This window comes from Megalobrama amblycephala, linkage group LG7, assembly GCF_018812025.1.
Source record: "Megalobrama amblycephala isolate DHTTF-2021 linkage group LG7, ASM1881202v1, whole genome shotgun sequence".
In the NCBI taxonomy this organism is placed as follows: domain Eukaryota; kingdom Metazoa; phylum Chordata; class Actinopteri; order Cypriniformes; family Xenocyprididae; genus Megalobrama; species Megalobrama amblycephala.
Window position 1 is genome coordinate 15,951,541 of NC_063050.1, and position 10,828 is coordinate 15,962,368.

Sequence of the window (10,828 nt, forward strand, 5' to 3'; positions counted from 1 at the left end):
GACCAAGTTTACAGCAGAAAAAAACATGTAAAGTTGGTTCAAATTGTGGTTTTGGTCTATACTGCTAATTTTGCCCTTCATGAGGGGGGTGAATTTTTTTATAACTCATCCGTTTAAATTATATTAAGCCTTAAAGTTCTGCAAAATTAAGGGCGTGGTCACTTGAGTGACAGGTAGATGCCGCTGCTGTCTGTGAGCCGTCATCTCAGCCGTATTTGTGCTCGATTATTTTATACAATTATAAAATATGGCTTGCTGCATAATATTCGAGACTGAGATTTACTACAATGACAATACCAGGAGGATATACAACTCTGACAGCACTGCTTGGATATTATAACTAAAACTGCTTCACTATTTTGAAAAAATATACTTTGGACACGGGCTCATTTGTTTGTTAGATACAATCATATACAGTTTTACAACATAAATGCTGCTCAGATTGCATTATTTCTTGAAGAACGATGACAGAGAGCAGATCATTCAGAAGAAATGTTATGCAAACAATGGATAATATATCAATATTTCATGGACAAAAAGTACTGTTTTTTGTTTTGCAATGGACATTTATATTTTACCCAAGTGTCACAGATTGGATTCATCTCGCGATCTCTATTATAAAGGTATGAAGTCCCATTTGATTTTCCATGTTGTTATTTGCACACCCAACACAAATTACTGGTGTTGGAGCATCTATATCTTAAAGAAACACCGTAGATTGACAGTAAACCTTTAGAACTTTCTGATGATAAAACTTGTCTTCATTAATAATTTAGATAGTATCTAAGATAGATAGCTCCTTTGCTTGCTAACATGGTCACGTCGAGCTAGGCAGGCGTGGTTTCAGAAACCAGTCACATCAGCTCATACCACCTCCCCGCCTCTTTGCCCATTTTCAGTTATCCAGGAGTGACGTGCGGTCACGCAGCTAAGATGGCCGCAGCCTCATTTACGCGTCAAAACTGCTGTTCAGAACTCTATGGGTGACGTCACGGACACTACGTCCATATTTTTTTACAGTCGGAAGGCGGATCGCGGACCCGCCGTGGCTCTGCGCTGCATCCGCGATTAAAACCTTACCTCCGCGGCGGGTCTGTTTGGGACCCGCAAATTGATACAACCATTACAGTAAAGGCACGTGTTGATTGACAGTAGAATTTACGGCGCCGCCCGGAGGCGGAGCTGATCCTCTGGACGGCGCCAAAACGAATGTGACAGTCACGCGGGTTTGGCGACTTGAATGCAGATCCGCCTAGGAGTCTCCTGCTGTGTGGGCGCTTATCTGAACTAGTTAATTCCACAATACTTGAAAACTCAAATACTCAAAATAAAGATAAACTCCACATCAGCTACATAAATTCATTAAGTAACCATTCAAAAACGTCCTGTTGCATTCTACATGTTGTCACTTCTTCTTGAGTATCCCATCATTATCCGACTCTAGTTTGAACATAAGGCTGAACACGGGCGGTTTCAGACATTTTCAGTGCATGAGATTGTCCTGTTTTGTTGTTGACGGTATGCCGGAGCATGAGCATGACACTAGAGACTTATTTTACACCTTGAAAAAAGGGGCATAATAGGTCCCCTTTAAGTTTTTCAACTAATATTTATTTTATTTCAGCTATATTTCAATAAACAGAAATGTTTTAGTTAGTAATAGTTTTAGTTAACTATAATAACCTTGTGTAGGATCTCGTTTGTATGTTTTCGTACAATCAACAAAAAAAAAAAATTATATTTCTATACAAATCACGTAATATGAATTCCATCTAAAATCGCCCTCTTGTAAAATACTTATGTTTTCTAATTAGATTGGGTTGGTATGTTTGCATGTAAAATATGGTAAATAAAAGGAAAATTTCACGAACATTATAAACACTATAAACCTGATTTTAGTTCCCCTCACTCCACAAGAAGTCCTTTAAAATTGAACAATATTCAGAACAGAACAGGAATGAAAAACATAAGTACTAAACAAACATGTACTACAAACACCAAGCCTGAACTAATTTATTTAAGAGAAAACTAGCATTGTGTAGGAAATGCGCTATATAAATAAACTTAAAGGCTCATGTTTGTACCTCTTATTCAGTACAAGCCAAATATTTGCACTTTCTACATGCTTTGAGAGCTTGATGTAAATTGCATTACATAAATTGCTTTGGAATGTAAGTCACAGCATGTTCCAGAAAATACGGTATACTAGTGCTACTTAATGCCTCAAACAAAACTCTCATTCAAATATTTGACGCCACTAACCTTGTTAGCAAACCCAATTTTTCCTCAAATGTTACTAAACACTCACTATGCATTTCTGATGTTTATTAGAGCATCAAATTGCACTAATATAAAGCTACATTTAAGTCCTCCAGGGGAGTTTGGAAGTCATAGCTGATTTTGGTTGAGAAAAAAAATGTACACATTGGGCAATTTTGTATTTCTTTATTTGTCACTTCACTGGAAGCTTTTAGCACTAATGCAATGTAATGAAAAGCAAAGGACGCACACATGGTGTGCAGTTTTCCTGTGCTGCCATAGAGAATGAAGGTACATATATTTGGGTTGTATAAGCCTGTCACTTCATAAACTACCTAAATGAGTAGAGGTTTAGAGAGGTTAAAAAAGCTGTTTAAGTTTTCAGCAGCCCAAGCGGTGAGTCAGCTCGGTAGATTTTGAAGCATTGCTACTCTTAAACCCAGAGTTTCCTACACCAGACAGGCCTGACATTAAAACTCCTTCTGTTTCAGTCCAGCCGCCTTCACACTCAATACCCCATACTCTTTTCTTCACTCATTTTAATGCTTATTGACAACGTGTGCATTGGAGCTCTTGCTGATGCTGCGGACAACAGACAGAAGCACAAGCTGAACTTTAAAAACCAACCTTATGGTCTACAGGCTCTGGACTCTGTTCAAAAACACTGGGAAGGATGGTAATCGATTCGTCATCACGTCAGATGTATTAGCCATTCTCTTTCACTTCCGCTGTATCGACACCTGCCCTGAAAAGCAGCGTTTTCCTTTTCTCTCCGCCCTCTGGATGCCGCGAGGTGGAAGAAACAGTTAAGAAGGGCTTTAAAGCCCTCTGAATGAAGGTTTCCCTGCAGACACAGAAAAAAAGGCCTTTGAATCGACACTGCAGTAAACGTTACCCGAGGCTCCATGATTGAAGATATAATGTAGACTTCGAAGTGCAATATATGTTCAGTGTTCATGTCACGTCAGAATTACTGGCAATATAACTCTAAAATGAATCCATGTGGCATTGTTGTTGATGATGAATACTTCATAATAATTCCCAAGTTGGTTACACTATTTTGATGGTCCACTTCAGACATTCTACGAACTATAAATAACTTTGCAACTTCATGTCAACTCTCATTAGAGTATCGGTAGACTGTTAGGGTTCAGGTTAGTAGAATAAGTTGACATGTAGTTGCAAAGTTACTTATAGTCTAAAGTGTATTATTGAAATAAAGTGTTACCCAAATGTTTGGGATCAGTAAGAGTTTCTTTTTAAAGATATTAATACTTTATAAAGCAAGGAATCATTTATAAGACATTTACAATGGTACATAGGATTGATGTTTCAAATAAACAGTAGTGTACATTGCAAAAAAAAAAATGCATCTTGTCTAACAGTAAAAAAATATTGAAACATCCTTAAAATGAAAGAAATATGAGCACTATGTAAGATAAGCAGGTTTTAAGCACAGACTACACAAATGTGTTAGAATTTTGCTTTAAACAAGAAAAAACGATGCTGATGGCATAAAAAAGCAATAAAATGTTACATTTAGTTTAGCTTTAACCAATAAATTAACTGTTTTAAAGGGTTAGTTCACCCAAAAATGAAAATTCTGTCATTTATTACTCACCCTCATTCCGTTCCACACCCGTAAGACCTTCGTTAATCTTCGGAACGCAAATTAAGATATTTTTGTTGAAATCCGATGGCTACATGGCGATAAATGGCTTAATATTATAAAGCGACGAGAATATTTTTGGTGTGCCAAAAAAAACAAAATAACGACTTATATAGTGATGGCCGATTTCAAAACACTGCTTCAGGAAGCTTCGGAGCATAATGAATCAGCATGTCGAATCAGCAGTTCAGAGCGCCAAAGTCACGTGATTTCAGCAGTTTGGCGGTTTGACACGCGATCCGAATCATGATTCGATATGCTGATTCATTATGCTCTGAAGCTTCCTGAAGCAGTGTTTTGAAATCGGCCATCACTAAATAAGTCATTATTTTGTTTTTTTTGGCGCTCCAAAAATATTCTCGTCACTTTATAATATTAATATTGAACCACTGTACTCACATGAACTGATTTAAATATGTTTTTAGTACATTTATGGATCTTGATGCAGGCCTCACTGAGCCATCGGATTTCAGCAAAAATATCTTAATTTGTGTCCCGAAGATTAACGAAGGTCTTACGGGTGTGGAACGGCATGAGGGTGAGTAACAAATGACATTATTTTCATTTTTGGGTGAACTAACCCTTTAAGGCTGTTTAGAGAAAATACTATACAAATACTGATCAAGACAATTATTCTTTTTACAGTACCCATTAATATTATTTTACTAATGCTAATTTTCTGAATGTGTGCTCCTGAAAAATACAGAAAAAGGTAAACACTGTCTATAATAAAGTGATCTTTGACTGTTGAGGCCACTGCCATTCATGTGAGAAAAAAAAAAATCAGATCATTCATAGAATTTCAACTTGAAATTACGAGTTCAATGAGGATGTGAACAGTTTTAGACTAAAACTCATATTTATGGTAATTCCGACATGACGTGAGCACATCATATGGTAACCGCGAACTCGTAAAATCATTTAATTGATCTGAACACATGGTGAAATCCACCCACACAAGGATTCAATCTTAAGACCGCCGGCGTTAGTTGGTCACAGTAGTTTTTACATCTGTTCTAACTCTACGGCTCCTGGAAACCATCCAGTCATTCAGTCCAAACATATCAAGCGCATTAAAAATCTTCTCTCTCGGCTATCAAGAGCTCCATATGTTTTTATTGCATGAGTCATTATTGCTTCAAGAAGTGTGAATGGGGTTTTCATGGTCCTTTCTCAACCCTGCTGAAGAGAAATAAGTGCTATGCTGGTCCACACTGGTTCATGCTGGTCTAGCTCAAGGGTTTAGCTGGTTAGCTTGGGTTTAGCCCTCGCTGGCTGTATCTACGCAGTATGGTGGCAAAAATCAGCAACATATAAACGAAAACCTTTCACTATATTATAGCAGATGCTTTACCAGTATAAAATATGGCTCGTCGGTCAGTAGTTTCTGTCCTCTGGCCTTGATGTCCTTAAAGGCGAAAAACCCAAAGACACGCACACTCTCGCACAAGCTTTTTGCCCTATCGTCTTCTGTTTGATGTACTGAGAGGGAAATTGTATTCCCTCGCTGGGTTTGTTTGCTTTGTTCAATGTGCCTGTCATGGCAGCAAATAATAAAAAGAACAGAAGAAACCATTTGGAGTGTTTCTCCTGCCGAGATCAATAAAAAACATTTCATCCTGCAAAATTGCGCCAAAGCCCTTCTGGTTCCTCGAGGTGTAAGTGAGAGCTGAAAAAAATAGCAGTCCTCTGGCTTTTGGATGCGAAATTTTCCGACATCAAAGTGCCGCAGTAATGAAGAGGAGAACAAGTGCTCACCCCTGTTTATGACCAAGACAGAGAACATGAAAAAAAAACTACTATATTTTGACATTTACAGAAGAAAATGTGAGTATGCTTGTCCATGCAAAACTTCTAGGATGGTTGCCAGGGCATTGCTATGCGGTTGCTAAGGTGCTCTTGGTGGTTGCTAGGAGGTTGGAGGTTAAAAAAGACCACAACTTGCATTTGTTGAGGAGTGAAAACTGTTTGACTCAAAATTATGCCAGTTTTTTTTTCCATTAAAAAGAATCGCACATTTTGGATGTGTTATGAGCTTTTTCAGAGGTTCCTCTGGTAATGGAAAACATGGAAACATTAGGTAATTTTAAAAATGTGTTTCAAAGCCTGGAAAAGTCATAGAAATTAATAAAACTGTGGAAAAATTTGTGGGGAAAAACATATAAAAATGAAACTGTAAATAAACAAAAAGTAAATTAAAAAGTAAAAATTATAAATATTATTATTATATTCTCTACATTTCAATGCAAAAATAAAAAAGTTAAATGTTAAATAAATTATAAATACATAGATTTTACATAATACTTGTGTTGTCAAATCGATTAATCACGATTAATCGCATCTAACATAAAAGTTTGTATGTATATATATATATATATATATATATATACAGTACAGTCCAAAAGTTTGGAACCACTAAGATTTTTAATGTTTTTAAAAGAAGTTTCGTCTGCTCACCAAGGCTACATTTATTTAATTAAAAATACAGTAAAAAACAGTAATATTGTGAAATATTATTACAATTTAAAATAACTGTTTTCTATTTGAATATATTTCACAAAGTAATTTATTCCTGTGATGCAAAGCTGAATTTTCAGCATCATTACTCCAGTCTTCAGTGTCACATGATCCTTCAGAAATCATTCTAATATGCTGATCTGCTGCTCAAGAAACATTTAATGTGTACAATTGTACAAAATATTTGTGTACAATATTTTTGTTCAGGATTATTTGATGTATTGAAAGTTCAAAAGAACAGTGTTTATCTGAAATCTAATCTTTTGTAACATTATAAATGTCTTTACTGCCACTTTTGATTGATTTAATGCATCCTTGCTGAATAAAAGTATTCATTTCTTTAATTTCTTTTCAAAAAAATAAAAATAAAAATTCTTACTGACCCCAAACTTTTGAACGGTAGTGTATAATGCTACAGAAGCTTTGTATTTCAGATAAATGCTGTTCTTTTGAACTTTCTATTCATCAAGGAATCCTGAAAAAAAAAGTACACAACTGTTTTCAACATTGAAAATAATCATAAATGTTTCTTGAGCAGCAGATCAGCATATTAGAATGATTTCTGAAGGATCATGTGACACTGAAGACTGGAGTAACGATGCTGAAAATTCAGCTTTGCATCACAGGAATAAATTACTTTGTCAAATATATTTAAATAGTACACAGTTATTTTAAATTGTAATAATATTTCACAATATTACTGTTTTTTACTGTATTTTTAATTAAATAAATGTAGCCTTGGTGAGCAGACGAAACTTCTTTTAAAAACATAAAAAATCTTAGTGGTTCAAACTTTTGGACTGCAATGTATATATACAGTACACACACAAAAACATATAACATATAAACATACAAACTTGTGATTAATCGATTTTGTAGAGAAAAATAAGATCACACGGCATAATGATACTGAATTTGTGAGTGAATCATTCTTTTGAGTCTGTTCTTTTTAAAGAATCTGTCAAACTGGTTCACAAATCGGTCTGATTGATTCATTAGCGAATCCTTTAAAATTTGGATGATTCTTTTAAAATCCTTATCCATAAGCACATCACAAACAAGAAAAAAGTCACAGAAATTAATAAAACTGAAAAAGTTGTGGGAAGAAATGTAAATGAAAACATAAATTAATAAAATGGAAAAAAATATTATATTCTCTATATTTCAATGCAAAAATTAAACAAAAATGTTAAATTATAAATGCATAGATTTATATAATACATGCATATCTTTTAATTATTTAACATTTATTTTATTGAGAAAAATATTGCTCTTATGTAGAGAAAAACAATGATATTGAGTTTGTGAGTGAATCATTCTTTTGAGTCAGATCTTTTTTTATGAATCTTTCAAACCAGTCTGATTTATCCAATCATTTTTAATTTGGATGATTCTTTTAAAGGCAGGAACACACCAAGCCAACGCCAACAAACTAGTGGCGACGAAAGCAGACTGCAGGGTTGGCTCACGTTGACAGCGTCTGTGTCCAAAGTTGCCCTGCCACACCGAACCGATGCTCGACACCCAATGGCCAAGTAGCACGTCCGTTCTGCGCCTGCGTAAGATGAAATGCCTTTCCGAAGCAGCAGGTGGCAGTAACTGAACAGCCAATCAGAATGATCAGATGGCCCGACGGACCGACAAGCTCCGACGCCGATTCAACATGTCGAATCGGCAGGAAAAACAAATCCGGCGAGGACCAACTTTAGCCGACGGTGCGGAACACGCTGAGAAAACTTAGTTGGCCGATGAACAAAAACTGTCCGACGGCCGACCGTCGGATTGGTGTGTTCCTGCCTTCATATTCTGAATTCTGATAATTATTGGTCAAAAGTATCTCTGTGTTGTATTTTACAACCCAATCTAATGAGAAACCCACTTTTTTATGACTTTTTTTTTTTTTTTATGACGTGGAGATTTAATATGAATACGTTCGATGTGATTTGTAACATAAGCATGAAAGTCCACCCCTAAACCTAACCATCAGTGGGGAATAAGCAGGTTCATGAAAGCAATCATACAAATTAGCCACCAATTCAGCAAAACAAAAAACTGTTACAAACCATGAAAGTGTGTTGGTATTTTATGCTCCTGTTTAGATTTGCTTGGCTTTGACAGTCTTTTTGACACTTTTGTTATTTAGATTTAATTAAACTAAGCACATTCATTCTACTCAAACACAGTTGAGTGTTTTAAATTAGAAAAAAAGGACACTTGGCACAAAATATTCTGTTTCAACTAATCTAATTAGCTTGTCATAAGTATGATTGCTTCATTTTTAATTGGTACTTGGCATTTCTTAAATTAAAATCAAGACTCATCCACTCAAAACAGCACTTCGACTGATTAATTCATGATTCAACACAGACCGCGACTACATATTTGTACATTGAACAAATCACACTCGCTCAACCACAAAATAACTCCTTGTTCTTTATGGTATCCAGTGGCAAACCTCTATTGCTTGTGTGGGTAAAATGCAGCATCACCTGACAGCGATTCATGACCTCTAAGTGCCCTTCCACGCATCCACAGCTCCGCTGCTCATCCCTGAGATCAAACAGACAGTGGGAGAAATGAAAAAGTGCATCATCCATCCATGAAAAAGCCTCAGGTTCTGACGTGTCATATGCCTACAGTTCCCATGAGCCCTGGTGGTGCATGATCCTCTTCAGGAAGGGCTGGATGCCTACAGGAGCTGCAGAAATATGAATTTTTATGAAATTCGGAGGGATGAAGGGATAGAATGAGGAGGAAAAGACAGGAAGAGCCCATGATTCCTCATATAAAAGCTTGGGCTCATAAAGCTTTGAAAAGGCACATTCCTGCTTACAACTATAGCTCTTACATCTTACATCATATATATTATTTTATAGCTCTGAATATAACGCTTGATTCACACCCACCACATGGTTAAAAACACCCCTTGGTAATGGTACATGGTAAAATTACTGTAATACATGACATCTCACAGCTGATTTATTTATTTATTTATTTATTTTAATTTTTTTGCTGGTATTTTTGTTGGTATTGTTAGAGTCAGAGTGAGCAGCAATGTGCCTACATACCCAGAATTATTTTAATTAACAAAAATGTTTGTAAATCAATAATTTCAGCCTCAGTTTTAGTATTCAATAATCTCTGCAAGAGATGAGAGTTGAGAAGCACAGAGAAGGACTCTATATGCAATGCCTGGCACGCTTTCTTTTTCTTCTGGAAAACCTGCCAGGCATTAAACTGTCGCCTGATATTAGGGATGTTGATGGAAATTTGGCAGAATGTTGGAAAGCAGTTAACAAGCAGCACCGCAGAGACCTTTAAAACAAAGGACAGATGATGTGAGAGCACAACAAACACAAACGCTCTCGGCTAACTTCAGTGCTGGCATACTGCAATCAGCAATGGCCAGACAGAGTTATGCATGTATTAACTTGAACACAGTGCATCGTTTCTACTTCAATACACAAATATAGTAAAATAAGCTAGGCTAAACTTGACTTGTAAACATACTGAAGGGATAGTTAAGGTCAGGTGTGACCTGAAGCCTGAAGATTGCGTTGACATCCTCCTAGGCTTGGACTATTCACTGAGCACAAAATGGCAAGTCACACATTTGAATTTCTCAGCCGACTTAAGTAGTGAGTGTGTATGAGATCATATTAAGCTAACAGAGTAACTCACGTGTTTGCAACGAGCCCCAGACGCAGCTGAATCCACCAATGAGCAGGGAGTCCTCCTGCTGCTGTTTCAGCTCTTGGCCTCGCAGTCGATTTGGCTTTGCTCCTGGTTCTGTTAATTGCTCCCACAGATAGACATTTTAAACAATGAGTTATGGGAACCTGAGAGAGACAGCACACAGGAAAGACTCTCAGATCTCAAAAACAACAGTTTTCATTCAATACTCTATGAAAGAGTGTTACAGACAGACAGACAAACAGATGGATTGACTGATAAACCAACAGATAGACAGAAATAAAGACAGACAGATAGATAGATAGACAGACAGACAGACAGAAAGATAGATAGATAGATAGACACACAGACAGACAGATGATTGATAGATAGATAGACAGACAGAGAGACAGACAGACAGATAGATAGATAGATAGATAGATAGATAGATAGATAGATAGACAGACACACAGACAGACAGATAGACAGACAGATAGACAGACAGACAGACAGACAGACAATGATAGACAGATAGATAGATAGACAGACGATAGATAGACAGACAGACAGACAGACAGATAGATAGACAGACAGACGATAGATAGACAGACAGACAGATAGATAGATAGATAGATAGATAGATAGAAAGAAAGATAGATAGAAAGACACACAGACAGATAGACAGATAGATAGATAGATAGATAGATAGAC

The 10,828-nt window shown here is 36.4% G+C and overlaps 1 protein-coding gene across 1 annotated transcript in view; it reads right to left on the reverse strand.

Annotated features, from left to right (window-relative positions):
- Positions 1-10,371, reverse strand: part of inpp4b (inositol polyphosphate-4-phosphatase type II B) — a 244,590-nt gene extending 234,219 nt beyond the window's left edge. The window contains exons 1-4 of the mRNA XM_048196108.1: positions 10,127-10,371; positions 9,083-9,143; positions 8,935-8,995; positions 2,887-3,103 (exon numbers count right to left, since the gene is read on the reverse strand). The gene's annotated coding sequence lies outside the window, so the exon portion shown is untranslated. The remainder of the gene's footprint in view (positions 1-2,886; positions 3,104-8,934; positions 8,996-9,082; positions 9,144-10,126) is intronic.
- Between the last annotated feature and the right edge of the window lie 457 nt (positions 10,372-10,828).